Here is a 7646-nt window from a genome sequence, read left to right as displayed (position 1 = left end):
GACTCACAGAGTGCAATACACCTCATCAATAATCTTGTTTACCATGCGAAGATGGAGCACATTGAGGTGCGGTATCATCATATATGAGAGCTCGTGAGCTGGAAGAAACTTGAAATACGGAAGATCGACACCGAGGTGAACATCGTCGATTGCCTGACGAAGCCACTCCTAGATCAACGCTTCGGAACACTAAGCACGAAGATGGGGCTACGACATGTGACCGAGCAAAAGAAAGCCGAACGAGGAGTAGAAGGTAAGAGCTGACCGACATTCATACTATACCTTTGCCGACAGACTTGTAACATAAAATCTAGTTAAACTTGTAATCTAGGTTTACAACATTTTTATATGTACAAAAGAGTAGTCCTTTTACGGAGGAGTTTGTTGGCATAAAAGGCCAACTCCTTCCAAATTGTATCTGTCCGAATGTGAACTCGTTAATAAGTTAGGGCTTAGTTTATAGGTGAATGCCTAACATTGTAATGACTGATGACAAGAAGAGTATTGTATCTCTGAGTGAGAACAAAGTAATAAGAAGCTTTCCATTAAAGCTCAATCTACTGTCTAAGTCTTCATTCACTGTATTTTCTGTGTGTGTTGTTTTCTAAGCATAAGCGAACAGGTCCTCAGACGTTTCCGCATACGTATATACATATATATATATAACCAACATTCATGAGGTATACGGCCGTGTTCGCCGCTTCTGCCCAGTACAATTTTGGCAGGTTCTTCTCGTTCATCATTGCCCGTCCAACCTCTACTATGTGCAAGTTCTTCCGCTCGGCTACACCGTTTTACTGAGGTGTGTCACGGCATGAAAATTCTCGTCTGATTCCTTCCTTTACGAGATACGCCTTAAACTCATTCGAGAAATATTCGTTGCCTCCATCTTATCGAAGGCAACATATGTGCCGACCCGTAGTTTTTTCGACTTTGGCTTTGAACCTTTGGAAGTATCCAAACACTTTGCTCTTCTGTCTCATCGGGTCAATCCTGGTGTGCCTAGAGAAGTCATCGATGAAAGTGACATAATATCGGCATCCGCAGAGTGTGGTTGTCTGGGCCAGTCCCCATATATCTGAATGTACGACATCCAGGATCCCTTTGCTCACATTCACCTCTTTCGAGAATGGATGCCTACGTTGCTTTCCAAACTAGCATGCTTCGCATACGCTCGTAATCTCTTCGCGGTAAAGTTCGGGAGTCCGATTACGACTCCTTTCAATTGCATGTTCTAAAGCTTCTAGAGATTGATGTGACCAATTCTCTTGTGCCACAAGTTTAAGTTGGTGTCGACTTTGAGGCCCTTTGAAAACATGGCTGATTTTACCTCGTTTGATTCGAGGACAAACATACGGCCTTCATGACGGCCATGAGCAACGACTCGATCGCCTCTTTCGATAAAGCACCCATCATTGTTGTATCATACTTGCATTCCTTGTTCGACAATTTGGCCGACTGAGACCAATTTTTTCGTTATAGTAGGACCATGCAATACGTTCTCGAGGTAGGTTTGTTTGCTGTCGTTTCCGAATGGGACGTTTCCGATATGCTGTATTGGATGAGTCGTGTCATCACCTGTCTAGACATATTCGGGACGTTCGGGTTTTCATAATTCCCGAAACCAATCTTCATGAGACGTCATGTGGTTGGATGCTCCCGAGTCAACAAACCATACATTCTCTGAGGGCGTGGTGCTTGTTTCACCTTGTGTCACCATTCAGTACACTTTGTGCCTCATCATGAACATTCTTCTACGATCATCATAGTCAAAATTCGATGCGTAATTCATGAACATTCCGATATGATCGTCGTAGTAGGAATTCGATGCGTAGTTCGTGAACTGTCAGCTGGTTGAAGCTGACTCTCATTTCTTCTTTCGGCACTCCTCTTTGTAGTGACCAAGTTTTCTATAGTATTCGCATTTGATTGGGTTATTACGGTTGCTTGGTCTAGCGTGATGACTCCCCCTTCTACCGAACTCTCTACGATTGTACCTGTCCGCTTGCCATCGGTGGGAGTTACGCTCTTGGGTCTACTGACCGTGACGACCTTGTCCGAATCAACCTCTATTTCCACGACCAAAATTTCTTCTATCATCCAACTGGCAGTAGAGCATCTGACCCTCTGGTGTGTTGCTCCTTTGTCGGGCATGATTTTCCTTGACCAGCAATATTGACTAGAGATCGAAAAAGGTCGTACGATTTTCTCTTGCAAGGACGGTGGACCTTATTGCACTGAATCAAGGTGCCAAGCCTCTGAGGCATATCTGTACCATTTCTTCGTCGCCAATGCCAACATTGATCGACCCGAGGGCATCACACAACTCCTTGATCTTCAAGGCGTAGCTGCCGATTGACATGTCCCTTTGTTGAATGTCATTCAACTCCTCACGAAGATGGAGCTTGTGGGTAACTGTATTGGCCGTGACAATCTTCTTGAGATTGCCCCACACTTCTTTTGGCCTTTTCGCCTCTCGAATATAGCCAAGCATCTAATCATGTACGCATGATGCAAGGAAATACAACACACGGCTTGTAGCCTGCTTCCATGCTGGGTAGTCAGCGTGTGTCAGGTTGGGTTGCGTTTCGTGAGCTCCTTCAATATAGCTCCAATATCCTTGTCTGACAAGCTCCTGATGCACCTTGTACTCCCAAGATGCGAAGTTTGTCTTGTCGAGTATTCCGTAGGAAGAGTGTTGATCATCTGAGTATTCATGGTGATTTTTTCTCTGTTTCTTCGGTCTATGAAAATATTGTGCAGTGATTAGCCGGCTCTTCGTGAACGCGTTTCTTCAGTCTGGGCTTGGATCAAGCTACCACGCGCTCTAATACCATGTAAAGAAATGAGAGTGATTGTATGTAGCGGAAGGACTGTGTCTTACGTAACAGAGAGAAAGGAGAGAGAAAGTTCTTAACCAAGAAGAATGTATATTATCCTCCAACAGTATCAAAGTTACAAAAGCTTGGTTTAAATACCACCTAAACTAGGGCAAGGGCCCTTTCTACTATTTACAAAACTAGCATGGTATGTCCAGCTTGTATGAAACCTGTTTTTATTGGAAGTTGAGTTCGATTCTCAGCAACTATTCAGGAAGAGCTTCTCTTATCTTTGCCAATTCTTTCTCACTAAGGTTTTCTCTAAAAGTGAGATGATCCGCCAACTCCACACGCATGGTAGACTCAAGCTTAACCTCAAAATCATATTCAACTAATTGGAGAGCCCATTTCATAATCCTAGCTAACACACTAACATGTTGGAGAATATGTGGTAGCAAGGGCATACAAGTGATGATTACAAGGTGTTGGGAAATTAGAAAACTCCTAAACATTTTGCATGCATAAATTAGGGTTAACATCCACTTCTCAATATCCATGAATGTCTTTTACACATCACCTATGGCTCTACTAATAAAGTTTATTATGAGGATCTTGTTGCATAAGAATAACACCAATAACATGAGAACTGACACTAAGAGAAAGGAAGAAAGCAGAACTACTATTAGGAGGCTTGAGGATAAGAGCTTTTGATAATAGATCATTTATTGTATCAATTTTTTTTTCTAGAAAAGGATTTCATACAAAGGCATTGGTGCGTACGATGACTCTAAACAGATAAAGTACTTGGGCTAGCATATGGATAAACCTTTCAAAATAACACAACTTTTGTACAAATCTTTCCAATGACTTAATATCGTTCGGGTAAGGTAGAGCTTCTAGTGCCTTAGTCTTTGATGGATCCACCTTAGTCTTTGAAGAGATACCACATGTCCAAGCATTACTAACCATCGATAAACACCCTTACAAAATTTCCAAAAAAGGGTTGAAATATATGATTAGCCAAACGATTAAAAGTAAACAAAACATTAATTAATCCAAAGGGAATACACCTATATGCAAAACAACCCCAAAGAGTAATACATGTTGTTTTTCTTTGGTCTTCTTCGGCAATTCTTATTTGAAAATAACCAGAGTAACCATCGCAAATGTTGTATAACTCATGCCTAGTAATCTCATCCAAAATCTCATCTTGGAAAGGAGGTGGAAAATGATCTCGTTTGGTTGAAGCATTCAAGTGTTTCAAGTTGACATATACCCGCCACTCGCCATTCTTTTTCGGAACTATAACGACTAGTGACACCCACTCAGAACCCTGCATGGGTAAATGAAACCCACTCTCAATAAAGCTTTCACCTCCTTTAAAAGAGCTTCATTTTGTACCATACCTAATGTCAGGAATAGTACTAAAGCAGAGATGGAATTAGTACTAAAGAAGAGCAGTACTATTAGTACTAAGAGGACGGGACTGTGTAAGATTCCCGAGAGAGGAAGTGAGAAGAGGAGAGAGAGATATAGCGAGAATGAGAGAGAGATAAAGATGATGACAACAGCTAATATATTATGTGAAAAGATAAGTACAAAGTGGCTAAGAGGCTTAAGATTGGCGTTGAACCAATTTGGTTCAACATAATGCCTAGTGCCCTCTTTTATAGTGTTCTCAAGAATAATCCTGAAGCTTCTAGAATGTTCTAGAGAGATCTGGAATATACATCAATTTTCTATGATAAAGCATAAATGAAAATAATATCCTATGTATTACAATTCATAGTTTAATGGTTAGAGCTTGACCCATGTAGCATAAGGTCATGGGTTCGAGTCTTGCCATATCATGACACTATTTCCCCCTTAAAGACGACGAGTGGAATGAGTCTGCGCTGATTGCGGACCGGGTTTGTTCGGATACTTTAAGTGGAAATCAGCAAGCAGAACCTGAGCATTGGCAACATGTTCGATGGGTTCCTAAGTGCGTTCACTCGGACTATAACCAAGCCAATCGACCAAATAATAAAGTTTGTTGCGAACAGGTTTGGAATCGAGGATGGCAACAACTTCATACTCCGGGCCGGCGTCCAACTCCAGCAGGGGCGGCGACGGTGTAACACGATCGGGAATGGTGTTTGCTTTATAAGGTTCGAGAAGAGAACAATAGAAAACCGGATGCATCATTAACCTTACCTGTAATACGGAAAGGACTAAGTCGTCAATAATCCAATTTGTCGCACGGTCGAGTAGTCTTGATGTGACGACGTAAGAGCTATACTCGATCTCCGATGGCAAAAGAGGAGGGAAGCCGGTGACGATCCACGTAAGTCTTCTGTGTCTATTGAGCATGACGAAGATGAGTCGAGAGATCTGTCTGGACCTTGCGTAGTCTCTCCAAATGATCCCCGGCACGAGGATTGGTAGGTAGCTCCAGGGTGTCGATCACCGACCAGCAACCGGTATAAGCATAGAATGGGGAGACTCGAGTCGAGGAGTGAACATTATTATACGCAAACTCCGCAAACTGGAGAATCTCAGCCCAATCGTCTTGTTGATAACTCAGGAAACACCGGAGATATTGCTCCAGCATTTGGTTTGTTCATTCCGCCTGCCCATCGGTCTGAGGATGGTAGCCGGAGGAGAGGTTGCAAGAGACCTTGAGCATTTTGAAGAGATGCTGCCAAAATTTGGAGACAAATTGCGGTCCTCAGTCACTGATGATACTGTCTGGGAGGCCATGATGCCGAAATACCTCACGCATGACAAGGGCGGCAGTTTCCTCGCTAGTGATGGGCTTAGTACACGGCACAAAATGTGCCATATTCGTATATCGATCGATGACAGTTAAGATAGCATCGAACCCCTTCGAGACCGGCAGATCTGTGATAAAATCAAGAAAAATAGACTGCCACGGCTTACTTGGAATCAGTAAGGGTTCCAACAACCCATATGGATGGTGTCGTGGCATCTTTGCTCGGCAGCAAGCATCACAGGTCCGAACGTAGTCGTCGACAAAACGGCACATGTGGGGCCACCAAAAAGATTGTTGCACTAGCTCCAACATCTTAGTACTACCGAAATGTCCCGCCGTATGGGTGTCGTGACAATGCTGGATGATTTGAAGGTGACAAGAGCAATCGGGGACATATACACACTTTTTAAAGAATAAAAAACCATCATGATGTTCGAATTGTTGGTAGTCAATACCTGGTTGTTGAGACTAAGAACAGGATGCTCGAGAAGTATCAATGTGTGCCAGGATGTCTTGAGCAAAACTATCCATCCTCAAGTTTGCATGTATGTCATCGGTAATCCGTGAATCCATCGGGTTGTGAAAAATCCGCGTCGTGTGCAATCGTGTTGGTCCCAAGATTACTTGCTTTTGATTATCAAATGTTGGATCACCAGGACGAGGTGCAAGATATGAACGCCGTGATAGTGCATCTGCTTTTCCTTACTGCGTCCCCGGTTGATATGTGATTTTGAAGTCGAAACGCGTGAGGAATTGCGCCCACCGAGCTTGCCGTCGATTTAGTACGCGAGTGTTCTGGAAATAAGCAAGATTTTTATGATCACTAAAGACAATGACCTGATGTGGAGAGCCCTCTAAGAAATGCAGCCATTGCACAAATGAATCCACGATGGCGAATAACTCCTTGTCATGTATTTCGTAGTTGATTTCTGCGACATCGAATTTACGCGAATGGAAAGCCACATGATGCAACTCTTCTTTATCTCCTTGTTGAGAAAGGATGCTACCGAGGGAGAAATATGATGCGTCGGCCTCCATGATGAATGGTTTGCTTGTATCCACATGAGCTTGAATCGGTGCTGGTGTAAAGGCTTTCTTAAGATGCCGAAAAGCCATATCTGCTTCAATGGACCAAAGAAATGCTTGGCCCTTCTTCGTAAGTTGTGTGAGAGGTAAAATAATCTTCGAGTAATCCTGTATAAACTTACGGTAGAAGTTAGCAAAACCTAGAAAACATTGTACATCTCGTACCGACTGTGGAATTTGCCACTCTAGTACAGTTTGGACTTTAGCTGGACCCATGGCGATGCCCTTTGAGGAGATGACGTAGCCTAGAAATTCCACTTGCTTGCAGTCAGAGCTACATTTTTCTAGCTTGGCATAAAGACCATTCTCGCGGAGTCGCTTTAGTACTAATAGTACATGAGAATCGTGCTCTTCCTGGGTCTTCGAATAAATCAATAGATCATCCAAATAGATGATCAAACAGATATCCAAGAGGTCTCTGAATATATCATTTGCCATGTGTTGGAAGACTGCGGGTGCATTGGTTAGGCCTAACGGCATAACCGTATACTCGAAATGCCCATACTGCGTGTGAAAGGCGGTCTTCCATTCATCTCCCGGTCGGATCCGCACGAGGTTATACGCTCCTCGTAGATCAATTTTGGTAAAAAACTTGCACCATTAACTCGCTCTAAAAGACTTGATATAAGAGGAAGTGCATACCTATTCCGGATGGTGACCTTATTCAATCCGCGGTAATCAACGACGAGACGAAGTGAGCCATCTTTCTTCTTGACAAAGAAGATGGGTGCACCGGCCGGAGATTTCGAATGACGGATGAACCCGCTTGCCAAGTTCTCCTCTATGTAGGCTCGAAGGACTTCTAACTCGGTGGGTGACAATTTGTAAATTGGTCCCCATGGTGGCTCGGTTCCTGGTTGTAAATCGATGGGATAGTCATAGGGACGGTGATGAGGAAGGGTACCGGCTTTTACCTTGTCAAATACATCAGCATAAGGATGATATTTTGCCGGAAGTTGTACTGAGGACTCCTTCTTAATAGTGCT

Source organism: Azolla caroliniana, unplaced genomic scaffold (genome assembly GCF_043228905.1).
Source record: "Azolla caroliniana isolate FFs.n. ecotype wild unplaced genomic scaffold, voAzoCaro1.0.p SCAF_4, whole genome shotgun sequence".
Classification (NCBI taxonomy): domain Eukaryota; kingdom Viridiplantae; phylum Streptophyta; class Polypodiopsida; order Salviniales; family Salviniaceae; genus Azolla; species Azolla caroliniana.
The sequence above is the reverse complement of the archived record's forward strand: the minus strand, read 5'-3'. Positions refer to the sequence as shown.